The 23,473-nt window shown below is 46.7% G+C and overlaps 1 protein-coding gene across 1 annotated transcript in view; it reads left to right on the top strand.

Annotated features, from left to right (window-relative positions):
* Nucleotides 1-8,238: 8,238 nt before the first annotated feature.
* Nucleotides 8,239-23,473, top strand: part of LOC117367913 (discoidin domain-containing receptor 2-like) — a 235,372-nt gene continuing 220,137 nt past the window's right edge. The window contains exon 1 of the mRNA XM_033961001.1: nt 8,239-8,361. The gene's annotated coding sequence lies outside the window, so the exon portion shown is untranslated. The remainder of the gene's footprint in view (nt 8,362-23,473) is intronic.

Genomic DNA, 23,473 nt, shown 5'->3' with positions numbered 1-23,473 from the left:
GCCACATTACCGCAAAGATGTGCTGAGAATCGAGTCGGTACAGCGAATGGCCACCAAGATGGTCTCGGGGCTCAAAGATCTATCATACGAAGAAAGGCTGAACGAATTGCGGCTATACTCTCTCAAGTTTCAAGTTTCAAGTTTCAAGTTTATTATGGGACTTGATAAATCGCTTAATCGGATATTCTAAGCGATTTACATTTAAAATTTACAATGTAAAATCAAACAACAATAATAATGCAATACATAATACATACAATTTAAATAATGGCTAAAATATTCTAAATTTAAACAATATAAAACACTAGGAAGGGAGGGGTGAAATATAATTTTAAAATAAAGAAGAAACATTAAGGGCATATACGAAAAGGATATACAGTAATTAAAACATGTTCAACCAAATGATTAATTCATGAAATATAAAATTATGTAGAAAAGGCATCTTTAAAAAGAAAAGTTTTTAACTCAATTTTAAATTTTCCAAGGTCTTTCTCCTCCCGTAAAGAAATAGGGAGGGCGTTCCATGTTTGAGGTGCCGTACAAGAAAAAATAAGTTGTCTTCTTGTATTAATAATTTTTAAAGATGGGATCGATAGCAGATTTTGTTCACTAGAACGTAAAATTCTCTTTGCAGAGTATGGAATCAGCAATCTATATAAAAAAGCAGGGGTCTTATTAATTAAAGTTTTAAAGATAATTAAACATAGTTTATAAGTGATTCTGTAGTTAACAGGAAGCCAATGAGCCTCTTTGAGAAGTGGTGTTACATGATCAAATTTTTTAGAGTTATTTATTAATTTTATAGCTGTATTCTGGATAATTTGTAATCGTTTTATTTCATATTGTGCAATTCCTTTGAATAAAGAATTGCAGTAATCAAGTTTAGAAATCACCAAGGAGTGAATCAAAATAGTGAGTGATTTAGCACAGAGAAATTTCGAGATAGAACGAATTTTACGTAATCTATAAAAGGTGATTTTCACAATGTTGCTGATATGATCATGGAAATTTAGTTTATCATCAAAAATTACACCTAAAATTTTTATATTTTTAACTAATTGAAGGGGAACATTGTGAATTGAAATCGGATGAACGAGAGAAAAGTTCTCTTTCCATGGAAATAACATAACATTGGTTTTTTTAATATTGAGCGCCAATCTGTTTTTGTCTAGTCAATGATATACTTGATCAAGTTTCTCATTAATTGATGAGATTTCAACTGTATTATTATTATTTAGAGGGTGTAATAATTGTATATCATCAGCATATGCAAAAACATGAAATCCTACTGATTGGCATAATGTCATTAATGGAGCTAGAAAAATATTAAAAAGTAAGGGTGAAAGAATAGATCCTTGTGGAACCCCATGAAAAATCTGAGATGGAAGGGATGAAGAATTATTGAAATTAACTATTGAAGTACGCTCACTGAAGTAAGATGTGAACCAAGCTAGAACTTCATCTGTCACCCCAATAGCTTGAAGTCTAGCAAGGAGTAATTGGTGATCGATTGTATCAAACGCTGCTGACAGATCAAGAGAGACTAACAGCACCGATTGATGGTGATCTAGAAAATATTGAATTGAAGTAGTCATTCCAAGAAGAGAGTGTTCTGTGTTATGGTGTTTTCTAAAACCTGTTTGATTTGGATGTAACACATTAGTTTGTTCTATAAACTCGGATATCTGATTGAAGACAATTTTTTCAGTTAATTTAGCCAAGAAAGGAATAGTGGATATTGGCCTATAATTAGAGATTTCATCTTGACCTATATTTTTATCCTTGATAATTGGACGGATAAATGATTTTTTCCAATTTAGGGGAACCGTATTTTGATTTAAACTTTCTGTAACTAATATATGAATCATAGGTCCAAAGATTTTAAAATATTGTTTTAGAATTAATGGTGGTATTTGGTCAGCTTTTGAACTTTTGCAATTCAGAGTTTTTAGAACAATTTCTATCTCATTTAAACTAGGTATCTTAAATTTCGAGCATTTAGAAGATAGCAAATCTGAGTTGGTCTCTTCAGAATCACTTATAAATGAGAGATTTGTAAATGATTTTCTGATATTAGTAATTTTCTCTGTAAGGTAATCAGCAATTTCCTGGGCTGTTGGGGCTTTGTCATTGGAATCATTTTGTATTTTATGAGATGTTATTTTGTTAAGAATGTTATAAAGCATTGAAGGATTTTTAGCTTTAAAAATTTTTTCAGAATAGTATTTCATTTTAGTTTGATTAATTTTTGTTTTATAAAATTTCATATGGTCCCTATATGTAAAGAGATTTTCTTGGGATTTATCCTTCCTCCATCTCCGTTCAAGAGATCTTAATTGTTTCTTAAGGAGTAAAAGATCTGTGGTAAACCAAGGATTACTACATTTTCGAGCCGAAATAGTCTTCTTTTGTATTGGAACAAGTTTATTTAAAGTAGATAGAATAGCATTGTTCCATAAGTTGGTTAAATCATCAATTGAAGTAGTAGTTGATTTAGAAAAATCGAAGAACGTAGGGAGAGAGGGGACATGATTGAGACGTTTAAGTATGTCACTGGTTGCATCAAGGTAGAAGATGATGTTTTCCTTCTTAGGGGACCCTCGGCCACAACAGGACACCCGCTGAAAATAAAGGGCGGGAAGTTTCATGGCGACACCAGGAAGTACTTCTTCACTGAAAGAGTGGTGGACAGCTGGAATAAGCTCCCAGTACAGGTGGTTGAGGCCAGCAGCGTGCCAGTTTTTAAGAACAGTTGGGATGCTCACGTCGGATCTCTATGAGGAAAAAGGTCATCAGAGAGCGATTAACTAGGGGGGTGGGTCAATGGAGTGGGCGGACTCAATGGGCCTTGGCCCTTTTCTGCCGTCACTTTCTATGTTAGTAACTTGCACCACCAAAGAATCCAGCTTTGGGGAAACAAAAAGCTGATTAAAAGTTTCCACCATCAAACAGAGCTTAGTCATAGCCTTGTCCACTCATAGAGGACCTTCTGACACCTTCCAGTAATCCATGAGCATCTTCGTTATGTCTAGATAGTCAGGAAAACAGGAAGACTGTGACTTTGTGTTACTCATAAGGAAGCACTGCGCTGTTGAGGACTGAGGAGTCTCTAATTTCAACTCAAGAAGGGATTCCAAAATGATCCCTATCAGCACTGAGGGTCTGAGCAGTCTCTGCACAGTAGGGTCTTCCCCAAAATCTGGAGTGTCCCCTGGATCTCGGTTCTGCAGATCTGTGACTGCAGCCTCATCCCCCACCATGGAAGTGCATGTCAGAGAAAGAAAAGGTATGAGAATATCATCCAGATCATCTGAGTTGTCCTCAGGTGGACTGTCTCTCGACTGCGCATGGTTCTGTTGCTGTGAACCTGCACTCTTGGGGGAAGGGACACCCGGTGATAACAGGTAACCATAGTAGGCAGATTCAACAAACTCTTGTTAGCCAAATAAGCTTGAAATAGCATAATAATACACTACAGGGAAAATCCTTGCCCCTTCAGCTGTAATTTTGCCGGGGTAACACTTGTGCTGCCCCCGGCCCAATTTTGGCTGGTCCTTGAATGGACTAAACACTAGAAGCCCCTGAAAGGGGTGGAGGGTGGCTAAAGATGATGCTACCTTCCCTCCTGATGTATTGCATGGCGTAATTTAGAGTCGTATGGATGCTCACCCAATAGCCATCTACCACAAACAGGGCATGAATCCACAGTATCCTGCCCTGAGGACTGTATCCTGACTATTTTTGAGCCAAAACGACCTGTTTTGAGACAGATAAAAGACTTTTAGTTCAAATTGGGAAATCCAAGATGGTTGCCACGGCAATTTTTTTAGCGCACAAACGGCTCAGGGAAGGGAAATAACTCAAAACCAGGCAATTATAGGATTTTTCAGGTGGAGGAACCCAGAACTACCCCCCAACCCCCCAAAATGCGATTTTGGAGACCCCCCTCCAAATTGATCTTTAAGGCTGTCAGCCTGTTACTCATTGTGACATGCTGTGTGCTGGAAGCTGCAAAATGGAAGATTCAAAAGTTTACAGGGAGATCCTCTGCTTCAAGAAGCCTGGAACCTTGACTGCCTGTTTCTTCTGAATGGTCTCTCGGGCTCAACGCATCAGCCAGAGACCTCTACCCCACGCAGAACCCACGCACACCAAAGGGTGGAAGAACACAGTTGGCCCTGATCCTGGATAGACCTCAATAGAGCCACGCAGCCTGCGCTCAAAGCCACTAGCGGACTAACCTGTGGTGAGCAATGCTTCTAAGGGAACAGTCCCTGAGCCCTGGACTGTGAATGCAGGCTTTCCAGGTGGGTACACTGCAAAGCAGCCATCCCCCTGGATGCAGACTTTGCCCTTAAATCTGCAATCTCCCACAGCCAATGCTGTCCCACACGTGGAACCTCCATGGAAAATCTGACTGAAAATAAACATGAGCAGAAAAGATTAGCTCCTGCTGTCTCGCTTGTAGGAAGACAACTGGAAGTTGGAGGGCAGTCTAGGTACGAGAGGAGGAGTAAAACTATGCAAATGAAGCTTCCTACAAGAAGTCTTGCAGAATGGGATTGACTACCCAAGTGTTCAGGAATAGAGTATGGTTGTACAATAATTTTATTTTTGGGATGTACATTATAAGCCATTTGGCTGAATCTACCTTATTCTTCTTTTGGGGTGATTCTTTCCAAGATTGAAGTACTTTCTCTTAGGGAGACCAGTACACTATTATTTGTATATAAAGTTTATATATTGCAGGAAAAATGTGTGTTGCAACACTGGTTCGGGACCACACCTCTTTTCTTTTGGGAAAGGAGGATTCAATGACATAATTTTATGTTGCTGGAATTGAAAGGGGCTAATCTTTAAGCATACAAAGTTATTCTGTCCATTTGGGAATCATTATGTACAGTTTTGTTTTGAATTTGTTGTACTTATAACTGGAATGAATGGAGTAGATTTTTCTCTGGAGGTGTAAGAACAATGCCTTCTGATAATCTCTGGTTATTTGAGGGTGGAATGGGAAGGGTATGTGTAAGTATATATTCTGTTCATACTCTTGAACATTGGTATTATTGGTCAAGATATATTGCCTACAAATATTGTTTCTTGTTTTTGCATTTTTTTAAGTGAATAAAACATATTGAACTAAAGCTACTGAACTTGCCACAGGTGGTAACTTGAGTGGAAGAAAAAAGAGAAGTGCTGACAGTATAGGCTATGAGAAACAGGAGGGGACAACAACAACTTTATTTTTTATATATACCGCTATACTTATAGATCCAGGAGTTCTACAAGGATAGATTTATTCCAAGAGTGTTCCATGCAGGGGAGGAACACATTGGATAAGGACTCTAATTAAAAGCTCAGAGAGCCCTGAAGAGACTGACAGAGAAGTTTCCTTCTGGGGACTGGGCCCCAGAGAGAGTACATTTTTGTAAAAGACTTTCAACTGCAGCCTCTAGCAAGACAGAGTTCCTAGAGAAACATGCTGTAAACCAGTGGTCTCAAACTCGCAGCCCACCAGATAATATTTTGAGGCCCTCGTTATGTTTATCATAATCAGCAAAGTAAAATAAAATAGTTTCTTGATCGTATGACTCTTTAGCTATAAATTACAATTAAGGCTTAGCTAAAAGGAAAGATTTATAAAATATAAAGAGTTTTACCTCATGCAAAATTGTCATTTCTTTAATAAGACATTAACTATTTTTTCTGAGGCCCTCCAAGTGCCTACAAATCCAAAATGTGGCCCTGCAAAGGGTTTGAGTTTCAGACCACTTCTGTAGACTGTTGAGGGTTAAAAGCTATTTTTCTTCTTCCACCTGTATATAGTTGATACTGAGCATTATACCATATTTTAAAATAAATCCTTTTGGTTCAGAATAAATTTCTGGCCTAGACTGACTTACTAAGTACAAGAGGAGTATTAAGTTAATGAATTTACTGTGGGAGTATTGAGTTAATGGATTTACTGTACCAGCTTCCCAGTGAAAGCTGGTTCTGGCCCTTACCTCCCTATAAAGCTGGTCTAACATCTCTCTCCTCTCCGCCATCTGGCATCTCTCTCTCCCCTCCTTCCCTTCCATTCTGTGGTCTGGCATCTCTCTCTTTCCTTCCATTCCAGTGGTCTGACATCTCTCCCTTCTTTGGGTCATCTCTCCTCCCTCCCAGTGTAACATTTCTCCCTTCCTCCTCTCCACCAACTATCCCAACAATTCTTACTCTTTCTTCCTTTCCCCATATACATCATCTCTCTTTCCCTCTCACGCCACACACCTATGTCCAACAATTCTCCGTTCCTTTTCCCTTCTCCACCGGCAGGATTTCTTTCTCTCCCTTCCCACTACTCCACCTATGCAGCATCTCTCTTTCCTCCTTTCCTACCTCCCCCACCGTGCATTTGTCCTTCCCAAACCTCTCCCAGTATGTGCCGTATCTGTTTTCCCAATCCCCTGAACATCTGTCCTCTATGCCTTCCCAATTCCCTACCCCCTACACCCAGCCTTTCCCTGCCAGGCTCTGCACACAGCCCCCTTCCCTCCCTCCCTGTCAGGCACTGCGCCCAGTCCCTTTTCCTCCCCCCTGTCAGACACTGCGCCCAGCTCCCTTCCCTCCCTCCTCTATCAGGCTCTGCACCCAGCACCCTTCCCTCCCCCCCTGTCAGGCACTGCACTGCACCCAGCCTCCCTCTCTTCCCCTCCCCCTCCCTGTCAGACTCTGCACCCAGTCCCCTTCCCTCATACCCCCCCGTCAGGCTCTGCACCCAGCCCCCTTCCCTCCCCCTGTCAGACTCTGCACCCAGCCCCTCTCCCTGCCTTACCCTCCTATTTCGTTGCTAACCCGGTGGGTGGAGGTAGCTGTGGGATGCATTTTCTTCTGCCGCTCAGTGGCAACGAGCATGAGCGCGCTTTGGCGCTCCTGTTCGGCGCTGAGCGGCTTTTTGACTGGCTCCTGCAAATTCTTGTGATTCGTGAGAATTTACGGGAGCCAGCCAAAATGCCGCTTAGCACCATGCAGGAGCACCAAAGCGCATTAGTGCTCGTTGCCGCTGAGCGGCAGAAGAAAACACTTGCTCCTGCCAGCTGCACCTCTGGACCACCAGGGCTAAATTTTGGGGGAGACCATGGCCCCTGTGGCCACCCCCGTTCCGACGCCTATGGTTTATATACCCAACGTTCCCTGGATATCTGTAGTGTTTCAGAAATAGTTATAGACATTATTTGCCAATCTACCAAAATCAGGTCATGGACATGGTGAACAATTTTAGGAGTTGAAACCATTTGAGGCCTCCCAGACCTTGCTGCATTTTCGGCCCCGAAATCTCCACGCTGAAAGTTTGCACACTACTTCTTTACTGTGGAGTATGATGAGCATGGAATTCCTTTGGAGTTTTCTTCTGCAGGAATACTAGGAACTTCATGATGGCTCAGAGTTAGTTCCACGCTTGAAAATTCCACACTTTTTGTTGACATGGTTCAATCAACGATCTGAAACAATGTCAAAATATAGCATTTTGATTATGCAAACTAGCACTTTGCAAAATAAAATAACACTCTTTTCAGCTATAGTGGCAAAATAACACTCAGAATTTAAGAAGTTGGTTGGGTTGAGAACTTTTCAGCACTCCCCCCCCAACCTTGTATATATAGGAGATAGTGCTTGTTTTCAGGGCATGTCTTCTTTTTTGTTGTGCTGTATTGAATTATATCTACAAATCACAAAATTCATGTTTGAATACAGAACTAGAAAAAATGACCAAAGGGGATGTAAAGGCCAGGAAACAGTCATTTTTTAAACGCTGCTGATGTGCTTTTAGACTCTTCACTCCTTTTTTTTTTTTTTTTTAAGAACGTGCCCTCTAGTGGCAGAGCAACCTAAAGGCCTGATTTATATTGGGTTTGTGAGAATAGCCCTTACTTGTCCCCATGGTACATGGATCCAGTTTCCTGAGTCAGAGTGCTGCTGTGTGTTTGTGGTTTTTCTATGTTGCATTCAAGCAATTTCTAGCAAACTTTGGCCTTCCTCCAGACAAAGCATGGGCAGTCTGCCAGCCTATGAACCCTTAGAGAGGGAGAAAAAAAAACTGTTTGGCAACACAGAGGAATCCAAGAGCACATATTTGCCTAGAAAACAGTTCATTTTACAGCTGCTGGGTCAGAGGTTGCTATGGGAACAGAAATGGCAGAAGCAGGGGAAATAATTTAGAGCTGTATGTGTTTGGGAGGAGATATGCAGATTGGAACTCATGGGTGTGTTTAGAGAACTGCAGGAGAATGTGGGAACTTTGTCTTGGCGGCAGTGATGGAGTCAGAAAGTTTAAGATTTCTTTGGCCTCAGCAATAGAAGAGACCTCAGTGAGTGGTACAGGTATGGGCTCGTTCCAGTGGCCTGACACAGTATCTCTCTGTCGTCGTATTTTTGCTCATTTTTTCCCCTAGTGATTGCCACCTACGGTGTCTGTGCCAGTGTCTTTCTTTCCTTGCTTTTTCATATTCTACTTCCATTCTCTCTCTTTCTCTGACATACACATACCGTACTCATTCTCATCTTTTATACTAGGTCTTCTTGTACCATTTATCTTCCTTTATTCTCTCTCCTTCTCTGTTATTCCCATGTCGGCTGGGATGTTTCTAGGCTGTAATTTCTTGTTGAAGTAATAATGGAGCTTAGCACACAGATCTTTCTTATATGTAAGATCTTAAATGTTTTACATGGGCATGCTGAGAACATTTACCTTCTTCCCTAGTTGTCCTTGTGCCTTTTTTTTCTTTATTTTGTCTTCCTTTGTGTCCTTTTCCATCTCCCTTCTGGACTTGTGTTTGCATTTGCTGTTAACTTAGGCTCTCTGTTGAAAGTATTTTATTTTCAAAAGATATGTGAAATCCTTTGTTCTCAGGAGTGTGGAAATACTTAACTTTTCTCATGTTTAGTTTAGGCTTCTAGCGCTTGATAGCTGGAAGTGTTCAAACTTGGGAGCCTTCCTTTAAGCAAAGGCCCAGCTGTATCAGCTGCCACTTTTACAAGCACAAAGAATTTAGGAAACTTTAGGAACATGCAGTCCAAATTTCTGGAACACACTTTTTCTGAAATTTAGCTCATTAAGTGTAGTTTGTGCAACATTCATCTGCTTTCAGCTGTTGTTTTGGTTTTCTTATATTGGTGTTTCCTAACTGCAATGGGTACAATCTAGTCCAGAAATTTGAAAATGTGGAGTTATCGCAGGTGAGAAGAGCTGGAAACCATAGGTGTAGCTTGCCTCAATACTTTTTTTTTTTTTTTTTTGGGGGGGGGAGTGGAGCGAGAGCATAGGATAAGGAAATCTTGTTGGTAGTTGTGGGGAGAAAAGCAAAGTATCAGTGGCAGTGGGGGAAGGGGAACCAATTCGGCATTAGTACCATTTCTTCCCACTGTGTCGTGCTGGGATCTTGGAACGAAGAGGGTGAGATCAGCTGGGGCATCTTGACTAACTTTATAACTTAAGAATCTGGTTTTATTAAAATATTTGTTCCCCCTTCCCCTGAGGATGTATAGTTTAATGTTGGCCAGACTAAGCTCTTTGAATGAGATCCTTACCCACTGTTGCCCATATGTCCATGATTTTAAAAATCAGTTTAACAAGTAGTAGTATTCATCATGTATTAATAATTTGGGGGGGATTTTCAAAATCCATTTGTTGTGTCCTGCAAGTGAATTCTCAAAAGGGTATTTTTGTAGTTTCCCTTTCAAAATTTGGAGGCCAACTGACCTTTGGGTATAGAAGTGTCCATTGACATTGCATCAGTTTTGTATGCTTATTTTTGTAGTGCTACTGGATATACTGTACATAGTACTGTACAGAGGTGATAAGTATGTAGGTACAATACGTCTATTCCTAGAAGTTAAAATCTAAGTAGGTATCTGAGGCAGTAAAAGATAGGGACTTGTCCAAGGTCAAAGTGTGTCATTGGTACATGTAGAAACTGAACCCTGGTTTTGCTGTTCTCAGCCTATTGCTAGCTTCTCTTCCATGTATGAAGTTTGCATCATAAAATGCACATAGGGTTTTCAAAATGAAACGTTACTCTTTCCTCCCTTCTCCAGTGCTGCCTCCTAGTTCTGCCTTCCTCTCAGCTCCTGATCCCTTCTTTTTTGAGGCACAGAGGGGAAGGAGCAATTTTCAACTGCCAGTCTTGAAAATGTTCTTTCTGGAGGTTGCTTTCAAACAGTTGCAAAACACAATAGTTGCTCATGGGAGAATTCTGTGCCACTGCACAGTGCAGAATTTATAAAGAATTCCCCATGCCTGCAAAATGTGCAGAATTCTGCATTTGCTGTGCACAGGCAGGCGCTTAAACTTGCTCTGTCTCTCTTTCTCCCACTGAGTTCCCATGGCAAGAAGAGAAGAAAGTGAACCGCAGAACCACTGCACATTAGGCCACTTTCTCCTTTCTGCTAGTTTAAGATTCAAATGTTTTTGTGAATTGCTGGGCTGTACGGAGGCCTGTACGGTTTACACAGATGAGCCTAAGCCAGCACAGGAGGAGGAAGTGACCATTAAGCAGTGGTTCATTTTCTCATTATCTAACTGCGCAGGCTCAGTGGAGGAGGGGAACGTGCTGCTGCCTGTGGTGGAGGATGAAAGGGGGGGCCAGAGTCTTGGGGGGATGAGGCACAGCAAAGTGACAGTGTGCCTTGGGGATTGTGAAGGGGCAGAGCAAGATGAGAATGTATCACTAATGAATGGAGGATTAAGCCTGTGGGTAGTGATAGGAATGAGAGGTGGGGGTGGTGCCTGGAAGGAGGAAGAATGAAAGGTGGGAGTACGTATTGCATGTGGTGAAGACTTTAGGGATAGGCAGAATTAAAGGTCTTGTTGAGAGTTAGAAGGAGAGAGAATTGTAGTTGGAGCCTGAGAAGAGAAATGCCAGGAATGGATTTCAGACATTATGATGGAGAAATTTTGTGAAAAACACTATAAATTATGCAGAATTTTAAAATGTTGCGCACAGAATTTTCAAAAACTTTGTTCAGAATTCCCTCAAGAGTAAATAATGTGGCTGGTAGGAAGGCTTGGAAGTTAAGAGCATTTATCTTTGGTACTGATTACCACTAGATTCTAGGAGTGCAATTTGAAATTCTGATCGTATTATGTAAGGTTAAGAATGGTTTGGGCCCTCAGTTTCATGAGATGCTTGCAGTGTACAGTATAACCATCCTGGAAAGTTATAATCAGCCCAGAAGGGTTTGTTTCCATTCTGTTGTTTAAAGAATTATACCTAACTAGTCTTTAAGCTCGTTACATTAATGGGTGCTAGAATAGATGTGTATGTCTGGCTTTCTTTCTTTCTCTCTCTCTCCTTGGCCGCTTTCTGTCTGTCTTTCTTTTTGTCTCTCTCTCTCCTTGGCCGCTGTCTCTTTCTGTCTCTTTCTCTCCTCCTCGGTTGTCCACCACCACCCCTTGCCTGATTCCCCTGTCCAGCAGTAGCACTTTCTTTCTGTCTCTCTCTCCTTGGCCCCTGTGTCTGTCTGTCTTTCTTTCTTTCTGCCTCTCTCCTTGGCCGCTGTCTGTCATTTTTTTTTCTTTCTTTCTTTCTCTCTCTCTCTCTTTGGCCGTTGTCTGTCTGTCTGTCTTTCTTTATGTCTGTCTCTCTCCCTGGCCCCTTGTCTGTCTGTATTTCTTTCTGTCTGTCTCTCTCCTTGGCCCCCTGCCTGCCTGTCTCTCTCTGTTGCACCATGCCTGCCTGTCTCTTCGTTGCCCCCTTCTGCCTCCCCCCAGCACACCCCTCCCCCCAAAGCAGCCCCCTCTCCCTCTCCCCCTCCACTTCCCTGTGCAGCAGTAGCAACTGGATGCCTTGCAGCATCCGCACCCTGTCCTTCTTGTCCAGGCCGAAGGACACCCTCCTGCTGTTGCTCTCGACGGTAAACTCTCCTACAGTTGCTCTTGCCACCACCTATCACTGCCGCCACACTGCAGGAGACAAACCGCCACTCAAAGCGCCGCATGCACCACAAACTGTCGCATGCGCCGCAAATCGAACATGGCCACAGAGGAACAAATCACGGAGGCAGGAATCACGTCACTGTAAGTGCGCATACGCACTTAGGCTTTTATTATAGAGGATGTGACCATTTATTTTTTCTCTCAAAACAGGGCATCTACTAATTTTCAGTCCCGCTCCCATATCCTGCCCCCAATTTCTTCCATTCATTTTTCATGTACACACAATATCTTATTAATTCATAACAGTAAACATAAAATTTTGAAAAACAACTATAGAAAAATAGACAAATATAGTACAAAATACAAACAGCAGATAGAAATTCTCAAAACTGACACATTTTGATCACTAAATTGAAAATAAAATCATTTTTCCTACCTTTGTTGTCTGGTGAGTCTCTAGTTGCACTTCTTTTTGACTGTGCATCCTTTCTTTCTTTCTCTCTCCCTGCCCCCCCTCCTTTCTTTCTTTCTGTCTTTCTCTCTCCTTGCTCCCCAAGTTGCCGCCTCCGATTTCTCCAAGTCACCGCCGTTGCGTGCAACGACTGCACAAGCCTTTCCCCCTGATGCCAATTCTGACGTCGGAGATGAAGTTCCGAGCCAGCCAGGCAGCGATTGGCTGCCCCGGAACTTCCTCTCCGACATCAGAATTGACGTGTGGGGGAGGAGGAAGGCTTGTGCAGTCACTGCACGCACCTGATCTGTTCCTGCGTCGGCGTTCTTGGGCAATCGATTCATGTTGCCTTCGATATTTTGGCAACCCCTGCGCTAGGAAGAACACTGCAGTGGTTTGCTCAGAAACAGGGCATTTCAGCGTCCCTAAGCTATGCTTGGGGGCAACGGGACAGGCTGCCTAAAAACGGGATGTATGGTCACGTTAATTATATCACAAATAAAGCATTTTCAGTAGTAGCAATGAGACTGGAACAAGCTGCTGGATGTCCTTCACTGCAAGTCATACTACCGTATTTTTTGCTCCATAAGACGCACCTCACCTTAAGACGCACCCCAGATTTAGAGTAGGAAAACAAGAAAAAAAACATTCTGAACCAAATTCTCCCTGCCATGCTCTGCACCCAACCCCACACTCCTTGCCAAGCTCTGCACCCTGTACCCCCTCCCTGCCAGGCTCTGTACCCTGTCTCCCCTCTGGTGGTCTAGTTGTAGGCCGGGACAGGGCACAGGGCAGACAGGGACAGAGCAGGCAAGCCTAGTGGCTGGCAGGCAGGTAGGGACAGGGCTACCTCCCTCTCCCAGGCACCCCCCCAGGCAGGCAGGCAATACTCCCCCCTCCCAGGCATCCCCCCAGGCATGCAGGCAGTACTCTCCCCTCCAAGGCAGCCCCCCCAAGCAGGCAGGCAGTACTCCCCCACTCCCAGGCATCCCCCCAGTCATGCAAGCAGTACTCCTCCCCTCCCAGGCCTCCCCCCTGGCAGGTAGGCAGTGCTCCTCTCCTCCCAGGCATCCCCCCCAGGCATGCAGGCAGTACTCCCCCCCTCCAAGGCAGCTCCCGCAGGCAGGCAGGCAGTACCCCCCTCCTCCAAGGCATCCCCCCAGGCAGGCAGGCAGCCCTCCTAAGCAAACAGGCCTCCCCGCTCCCAGGCAGCCCCCCCAGGCAGGCAGTCCTCCCCTTCCCTGGCAGCCCCCCCAGGCAAGCAAGCAGGCCTCCCCCCTCCGGGCCTCCCTACAGGCAGGCAGGCAGGCCCAGCTTCTCCCTGCTCCCTATTTTTAATTCAGCAGGGCAGGCAGGTAGGTCCTAGCCTCTCCCTTCTCCCTCTCTACCCTCCCAGGCAAACAGCAGGCAGGCCCCGGCCTCTTCCTCCTCACCTCCCAGGCAGGTGACAGGCAGGCCCTGGCCCTCTTCTTCCTCCCTGACGCCTCCCGCGCGTACCTTTTTTTTTTTTTAAACTTATAGACGCGGCGCCTCGCTGAGAGCAGTGCATCAGGCTGGCTGCCTGATTCCCGCCGCTTCCTCAGACTGCCGGCTGACTCCTCTTTCATTCTCTCGCTTAGCGACGCACCAGGTTGCCTGCCTGGTGCGCTGCTTTAGCGGCCCGTCCAGAAGTTTTAGAGAAAAAAGGTACGCACGGGAGGAGGAAGAGGGCCAGGGCCTGACTTGTGCGCCGCGTCCAGCGAGGGAAGGGGGCTTATTGGAATAAGGTAACGGGGGGGGGAGTGCACTTTGGGTATTCACTCCATAAGACGCATCCTAATTTCCACCCCTTTTTTGGGAGTAGAAGAAGTGCATCTTATGGAGTGAAAAATACAGTATTTACAGTTCTGTAAATCGGTGAACACATAGTACTGCCAATAAGCCTTTTGGAAGATTATACTGTATCTAGGGGAGGCAGACTTAGAGCTAGATTCACTAAGCAAACCGATCATATACCAATCGGTTTGCGACCCCTTTGCCACCTAATTTCCCTTCGACCCAAATCACTAATCTCTGTCCCGATTATCCTCCGATCCGCGCATGCAATGAGAGGTAATGGCATTGAAATGTAGGCAGGCAGCGATCCTCTCTGCCCCAAGTGTGAGCCCATGGTTTTAACCCGCAGGTTTAAAGCAGGTTAAAACCATAGGCTCGCTGGACTAAGTTTTTTAAAAAAAATTGCTGCTCTTCGACGCATGTGCAGACCATCTACAGATGGTCTGCGCATGCATTGGGATTGCTACTGAGTGATCTGGGAACTCGGTTGGGGGCGTGATTCCGATTGCCCTCATTTGCATGAGGGCGATTCGTGAATCAGCCCCCTGGACACGGATCGGATCAGATCCCTCACGGATTGGATCCAATCCGTGCCCTTAGTGAATCTAGCCCTATGTGGAGTGATTGTACACTATTGACCATGTTTTCCAGGTACTGGCATATAAGGAGGGGAATTGTAAATGGGGTGGTTCTCTTAAATGGGAGGAGATATAATAAAAGTTTTTAGGTTGTGATTATATTAGATTATATGTAGGAAAATATTATATTTTTAAATTATATGAATATTTTCTCTTGTAAGTCACTTTCTTGTGCAAACGGCATGAGTCTTGAACCAGTGGGTTATTCACCTCTACTCCTGAGTTTGTATAGAAAACGTCCTCTACATTTATTGACTCCGCCTCCGCTATTCCTGCACTATGTTATGCTCCTCAGTTTCTTCTACACATAAATTGAAGGTGTCTTTCTGATCTGCTCTGCTTTCAGTTTGTTATTTTGGGGATTTTTTAATCCGTTTTACAGAGGTCCCCAGGTTCCTTGGGGCAGCTCTGCCTGCCAGGGTGAAGACACAGACTCTCACTGTCAGAGGTCTGTAGCTGGGAGGGCAGACCTCTTTTTTTCAGGGTACCTACCTTGCCAGCCTGCACTAATACTTTTGGTGGCTTGGGGACCGTTCCCCTGGTAATGCACCTCGTTCCTGGTCATATTGGAGCTTGACTGCAGGCTATGTGGTATCTGTGTTAGTCCTGAGGACTTACTCAGGTGCCGGCTGCACCCCTCCCCCCATGACACAGGAGTAGCTGTGGAGGTCTGGGGTCTCATGCTTTAATTCTGTCTGACTGGCAGCCTGAAGAAACAAGCATCTGGAGCTATTATACCTGCTTGTCTGAGGCAGTAGTCTTCACCAACTTCCATCTGCTGTTTCATAAGAACATAACATAAGAACATAAGAATTGCTGCTGCTGGGTCAGACCAGTGGTCAATCGTGCCCAGCAATCCGCTCACGCGGCAGTCCCCAGGTCAAAGACTAGTGCTCTAAATGAGTCCAGCCTCACCTGCATACGTTCCAGTTTAGCAGGAACTTGTCTAACTTTGTCTTGAATCCCTGGAGGGTGTTTTCCCCTATAACAGACTCCAAAAGAGTGTTCCAGTTTTCTACCACTCTCTGGGTGAAGAAGAACTTCCTTACATTTGCACAGAATCTATCCCCTTTCAACTTTAGAGAGTGCCCTCTCGTTCTCCCTACCTTGGAGAGGGTGAATAATCTGTCTTTATCTGCTAAGTCTATTCCCTTCAGTATTTTGAATGTTTCTATCATGTCCCCTCTCAGTCTCCTCTTTTCAAGGGAGAAGAGGCCTAGTTTCTCCAATCTCTCACTGTACGGCATTTCCTCCAGCCCCTTAACCATTTTAGTCGTTCTTCTCTGGACCCTTTCGAGCAGTACCGTGTCCTTCTTCATGTATGGCGACCAGTGCTGGATGTAGTACTCCAGGTGAGGGCACACCATGGCCCATGATAGCCTTCTCTGATTTGTTCTTGATCCCCTTCTTTATCCCAGGACAAGCAGGCAGCATATTCTTTACGCATGGGTGACGTCACCGACGGAGCCCTCGGTACGGACCTTTTTAACTAGAAAGTTCTAGTTGGCCGCACCGCGCGTGCGCGAGTGCCTTCCCGCCCGACGGAGGAGTGCGTGGTCCCCAGTTTCTTCGTTTCCGCGGAGCGAAGAAGACGCGTGTGTTTTTTCAACGGCCGTTGAACTCACTTTTTGCCTTCCCGCTCGCGTATTTTTGTACTTTTTCTTCCTTTTTGCCTTCGGGTTTCTTTTTTCTTTGCTTTACAAAAAAAAAAAAAAACAACTTATATTTTTTTCCCCTTTTTTCGACTTTGCCCCGGCGGGGCCTGTTGCCATTATACAGGCCTCGGGGTTCGATTTTGCGGAGGCTGTTTTCCCCTTCATGCCCCCGCAAGCCGGTTTTAAGAAGTGCCAGCGGTGTGCACGCCCGATCTCCCTCACTGACCCACACAATTGGTGTTTGCAGTGTTTGGGTCCAGAGCATCGGGCGGACTCCTGCACCCGCTGTGCCACTCTTAAAAAGCGGACGCTTAAAAACCGACAAATCCAACAAAATCTTTTGTTCGGCACCGGGTCGACGATGGACTCCTCGGCATCGACAGCGGTACCACCGAAATCGGCACCGTCTACTTCGACACCACCCGACCCCGCATCGGCGTCTCTGGCGCCAGGTAAGCCGGCTAAGAAGCCTCCCTATTCCCTAGAGCGTCCACCAGCCACAGTGGTGACACCGATCATGCCGGCCTCGCGCCGACCCCAAAAGCGCTCCGCCCCGATTTCGGTGAGTGCCTCGTCATCGGCCTCCTCATCACCGGGGCGTGGAGCGGCACCTAAGGAACCGAAGCAAAAGAAAGCGGTTCCGGTGCCACCCCTGGATGACCGTATTGCGGCCATCCTCCAAGTTCAACTCCAGGAACAGCTGCAGCATCAGCTCGAGCACCTGTTGCCTACTATCCTGGCACCGCTCCTTTCGGTACCAGACCGGCCCGAGCCCCGTACCGAGCCACCGGTATCCACTCCATCGGTACCAATTAACACCTCCATGTCGATTCTTTCGGCCGAGCAACTTCATGCCCATCCTGTGGTTCACTCCCATACCACGACGGATCCTCCTCGGGACCGGGCAGGGCACCATGCTTCCCGGGACCGGGATCGACGCCGGTCCTCTTCTCCCGGTACCGTTTCGGTGCGCTCTGGGAAGTCTTTATCCAAGACTCACCATACCGCACCTTCCACCCCGGTGTCTCGGCATGCACACCCAGAGGTCTGGGACCCAGACTTATGGGAAGAGTCCCCCCCGGTACCGAGGAGGATCTCTCCTCATCTGATGAGGATCCATCAGCACCCGATGCCACCTCCAAACCTGAGCAATCCTCCTTCTCAAAGTTCCTCAGGGAGATGTCTGCAGCCTTATCCCTCCCTCTGGAATCAGACTCCAAAAAATCTCAAGCCTTCCTGGAGGCTTTAGATTTTGAACAACCTCCTAAGGAGTTCCTCAAGCTCCCCGTACATGACATCCTACGGGAGACTTTTTACAAAAATTGGGAGAACCCCCTTACAGTACCGGGGGCCCCCCGCAAGCTGGACAACCTCTATCGAGTTATCCCAATTCCAGGATTCGACAAGTCCCAGTTGCCCCATGAGTCCATTCTTGTTGAATCCACCTTAAAGAAGACTCAGGGCTCCAGTGTCTATGCCTCCACCCCTCCTGGCAGAGAGGGTAAAACCATGGACAAGTTTGGCAAGAGGCTCTATCAGAATGCCATGCTGGCCAACAGGGCGAACAATTATTCATTCCATTTTTCATTTTACATGAAACACTTGGTTCAACAGCTGTCCGCCCTCCAAAAATATCTCCCGGAGAGAAAGGTTCCACTTTTTCAGCAACACATCTCTGGCCTCCTTCAGTTACGGAAATTTATGGTCCGCTCTATATATGATTCATTCGAGCTTACCTCCCGTGCCTCTGCCATGGCCGTAGCCATGCGCCGCCTGGCCTGGCTGAGAGTCTCAGACTTGGACATTAACCACCAGGATCGTCTGGCCAATGCCCCCTGTCTTGGGGATGAACTTTTCGGAGAGTCCCTGGATTCCACCACCCAGAAACTCTGCACATGAAACCAGGTGGGACACGCTGATTAAACCCAAGAAAAAGGTTCCGCCTGCCCGTCCTTTCAGGCCTCAATCCTCTTATCAGCGCAGATTCTCAGCCAGGCCACTCAATCCGCCTTCCCAACAACCTCGGAGGCCCCGGCAGCACCAGCACCAGGCACAGGCCCGTTCTCAGTCCAATCAAACCAACAAGCCTCTCCCTCCTGCTAAACCTTCTCAGCCCTTTTGACTCTTCTCTCCAGGGCATAGCCAGTCTCCCACCTTCGCTACCTCTTCCACAACCAATCGGAGGTCGTCTCCTCATATTCTTCAGCCGTTGGGAGGTCATCACATTGGACCAGTGGGTCCTCAACATCATCCACCACGGCTACTCTCTCAATTTCCAGACTCTTCCACCGGACAACCCTCCCGTAGAGTCTGCTTCTCACTCGTCTCAAACCCCCCTCCTCCTGAGGGAGGTTCAATCCCTCCTTCTTCTCAATGCCATCGAAGAAGTACCTCCAGAACAAAGGGGTCAGGGATTCTACTCCCGCTACTTCCTGGTACCCAAAAAGACGGGAGACCTCCGTCCCATTCTCGATCTCAGGGACCTCAACAAGTATCTCGTCAAGGAGAAGTTCAGAATGCTCTCCCTTGCCACGCTCTATCCTCTTCTTTCTCAACACGACTGGCTATGTTCCCTGGACCTCAAGGAGGCCTACACTCACATCTCAATCAATCCGAATTCTCGCCGCTACCTGCGTTTCCAGGTACAACATCGCCACTATCAGTACAAGGTGCTACCCTTTGGCCTCGCTTCATCACCCAGGGTATTCACCAAGTGCCTTATAGTAGTAGCGGCCTTCCTCAGGTCTCACAACCTCCAGGTGTTCCCCTACTTGGACGATTGGTTGGTGAAAGCACCTACGTCTCAACTTGTGCTACAGGCTACTCATCACACCATCTCTCTCCTCCACCTCCTGGGGTTCGAGATCAACTACCCCAAGTCGCATCTGCTTCCCACCCAGCGACTTCAATTCATCGGAGCAGTTCTGGACACCACACTAATGAGGGCTTTTCTTCCCTCCGATCGTCAGCGGACACTGCTCCATCTCTGTCGTCAGGTCCTCATGCATCCCTCCATTCCGGCACGACATATGATGGTCCTCCTGGGTCACATGGCCTCGACAGTACATGTCCTTCCTCTGGCACGTCTCCACCTCAGAACACCTCAATGGACTCTCGCCAACCAATGGTCACAGACTACGGATCTTCTTTCTCATCCATCTCTGTGACATCATCTCTTCAGCAATCTCTCCAATGGTGGTTGAACTCCTCAAATCTTTCCAGGGGTCTGCTCTTTCATCTGCCCCCTCACTCCATGATCATCACCACAGATGCCTCCCCCTATGCGTGGGGAGCCCACCTAGGAGATCTACGCACCCAGGGACTTTGGACCCCACAGGAGCGTCAACATCACATCAATTTCCTGGAACTCAGAGCCATGTTCTACGCCCTCAAGGCTTTCCAGCATCTTCTCTGTCCTCAGGTTCTTCTCCTGTGCACAGACAATCAAGTCGCCATGTACTACATAAACAAGCAAGGCGGCACCGGATCTCGCCTCCTTTGTTTGGAGGCTCTACGCATCTGGACCTGGGCCACGGCCCGCAATCTCTTCCTCAAGGCTGTCTATATCCAGGGCGAACAGAACTCCCTGGCCGACAATCTCAGCCGCATCCTTCAACCTCACGAGTGGACGCTGGACCCTCCAACACTCCACTCCATCTTTGCTCGCTGGGGCACTCCGCAGGTGGACCTCTTTGCAGCACCTCACAATCATCAGCTGCCCCAATTCTGTTCCAGACTCTTCTCTCCTCATCGTCTGGCTCCAGATGCATTCCTGCTCGATTGGAGAGATCGGTTCCTGTATGCCTTCCCTCCACTTCCTCTGATGTTGCGGACCCTGTCCAAACTCCGCAAGGACAGGGCCACCATGATTCTCATCGCTCCTCGGTGGCCTCGACAACACTGGTTCTCCCTCCTGCTCCAACTCAGCTCCAGGGAGCCCATTCCTCTTCCTGTGTTTCCTACTCTACTTACACAGCAGCATCAATCTCTACTACATCCCAATCTGTCTTCGCTCCACCTGACAGCTTGGTTTCTCTCGGGCTGACCTCTCCTGAGAATCTATCTCAGCCTGTCCGTCTCATTTTGGACGCCTCCAGGAAACCGGCCACCCTCCAATGTTACCATCAGAAGTGGACCAGGTTCTCCTCGTAGTGTCTACGGCATCATCACGATCCCACCTCTTTAGCGGTGGAAACTGTACTGGAATATTTGCTCTCGCTGTCCAATGCTGGCCTCAAATCTACCTCCATCAGAGTCCACCTCAGTGCCATCACTGCGTTTCACGAGCCTATCCTCGGAAAACCTCTCACGGCTCATCCACTGGTTTCCAGGTTCATGAGAGGTCTCTTAAATGTCAAACCGCCTCTGAAGCCTCCCCCTGTCGTCTGGGACCTGAATGTGGTTTTATCAGCACTCATGAAACCTCCGTTTGAGCCTCTTGCCACAACTTCGCTCAAATTTCTTACCTGGAAGGTGCTTTTCCTAATTGCCATCACCTCTGCCAGGAGGGTTAGTGAACTGCATGCACTGGTCGCCGATCCACCATTCACTGTTTTTCACCATGACAAGGTGGTCCTGCGTACCCATCCCAAATTCCTTCCAAAGGTGGTCTCAGCTTTTCACCTCAACCAGTCCATTGTGTTGCCCGTCTTTTTCCCTAAACCCCATTCTCATCCTGGGGAACAGGCGCTGCACGCGCTGGATTGTAAGCGTGCCCTTGCCTACTACCTTGACCGTACCAGGGCTCACCGCTCATCTCCTCAGCTCTTTTTGTCATTCGACCCTAACCGTCTAGGTCGTCCTATCTCCAAATGGACGCTTTCCAATTGGCTTGCTGCCTGTATTGCGTTCTGTTATGCTCGGGCCGGTCTCTCACTGGAAGGTGCTGTCACGGCCCACAGAGTCCGAGCTATGGTTGCTTCTGTGGCTTTCCTCCGTTCCACGCCCATCGAGGAAATCTGCAAGGCGCCACTTGGTCCTCAGTTCACACGTTCACTACTCACTACGGTCTGGATGCCTTCTCCAGACGGGATGGACACTTCGGCCAATCTGTGTTACAAAATTTATTTTCCTAATGGCCAACCATCCCTCCTCCCTCTTTGTTAGCTTGGAGGTCACCCATGCGTAAAGAATATGCTGCCTGCTTGTCCTGGGATAAAGCACAGTTACTTACCGTAACAGGTGTTATCCAGGGACAGCAGGCAGATATTCTTACGTCCCACCCACCTCCCCGGGTTGGCTTCTTAGCTGGCTTATCCTAACTGGGGACCACGCACTCCTCCGTCGGGCGGGAAGGCACTCGCGCACGCGCGGTGCGGCCAACTAGAACTTTCTAGTTAAAAAGGTCCGTACCGAGGGCTCCGTCGGTGACGTCACCCATGCGTAAAGAATATCTGCCTGCTGTCCCTGGATAACACCTGTTACGGTAAGTAACTGTGCTTAATCATTCCTAGTATTCTGTTCGTCCTTTTTGCTGCCGTCGCACATTGCGCGGACGACTTAATCGGCTTGTCGATCAAAACTCCCAAGTCTTTTTCCTGGGAAGTCTCTCCAAGAACCGCCCCGGACATCCTGTATTTGTGCATGAGATTTTTGTTACCGACACTTTACACTTATCCACAGTGAACCTCATTTGCCATGTCGAAGTCCATTTCTCGAGCTTGATTATGTCACGTTGCAGATCTTTGCAATCCCCCTGTGTCTTCACTACTCTGAATAACTTCGTATCATCCACAAATTTAATCACCTCAGTCGTCGTACCAATGTCCAGATCATTTATAAAGATGTTGAAGAGCACGGGTCCAAGCACCGAGCCCTGCGGCACCCCACTGGTGACGCTCTTCCAGTCCGAATATTGCCCATTTACCCCCACTTCATATTTCCTATGCTCTAGTTAATTTTTAATCCACATGAGTATTTCACCCTCAATTCCATGGCTGGCAATTTTCCGAAGTAGTCGTTCATGTGGAATCTTGTCGAACGCCTTCTGAAAATCCGGAAATACAATGTCGACCGGGTCGCCCTTGTCTATCTGCCTGTTTACTCCCTCGAAGAATGCAGCAAGTTCGTCAAACAAGATCTGCCTTTGCTGAAACCGTGCTGGCTGGTCCTCATCAGACCGCGTCCATCAAGGTGATCAATGATGCGGTCCTTTATCAGCGCCTCTACCTTCTTTCCCGGTACCGAGGTCAGACTTATCGGTCGGTAGTTTCCCGGATCTCCTCTCGAACCTTTTTTGAAGATTGGCGTAACATTTGCCACCTTCCAGCCTTCCGGAATCTTTCCCGATTTGATCGACAGATTGGCTATTAGTTGAAGCAGTTCAGCTATAGTCCCTTTCAGTTCCTTGATGACCCTCGGATGGATGCCATCCAGTCCCTGGGATTTATCGCTCTTAAGCGTATCGATCTTCCTGCATACTAATTCTAGACTGACTTTCAACCCTGACAGTTTCCCGTCTTTGTTTCCAGCATATAGTCTGATGGGTTCCGGTATGCTGTGTATATCCTCTTTGGTAAATACAGACCCAAAAAAATGTGTTCAGTTTGTTGGCGATGGCTTTGTCCTCCTTTAGTACTCCCTTTATTCCATGGTCATCCAGTGGTCCCACCGCTTCCTTCGCGGGTCTTTTCCCCTTAATATATCAAAAGAACGGCTTGAAGTTTTTCGTCTCCATGGCTATTTTTTCCTGGCTGTGTGTCCTCTGCGCCTGCTGTGTCCTCTGTGTCTGCCTGGTTGTGTGTCCAATGTACCTGCTTTGTCTGCTTGGTTGTGTGTCCTCTGAGCCTGCTGTGGTCTCCTTCTGCTCTCCTTTAGCGGTGGCTCATCCCTTCTCAAGGCCCTTCTCAATGCCCTTTTTCAAAGACGCTCTCGCTAAGGTGAGCGCCTTTAACGCTCGCCTTCAATGCGTGCTGAATGGCTGAGCGCCCATTTTAAGGAGGATCTCCGGTTGATGATGTCAGGGGGTGGGCAAAGCTACCTCTCGCTGATGCCCCTTACT

Source organism: Geotrypetes seraphini, chromosome 10 (assembly GCF_902459505.1).
Source record: "Geotrypetes seraphini chromosome 10, aGeoSer1.1, whole genome shotgun sequence".
NCBI classification, from domain to species: Eukaryota; Metazoa; Chordata; class Amphibia; order Gymnophiona; family Dermophiidae; genus Geotrypetes; species Geotrypetes seraphini.
The sequence above is the reverse complement of the archived record's forward strand: the minus strand, read 5'-3'. Positions and strand labels throughout refer to the sequence as shown.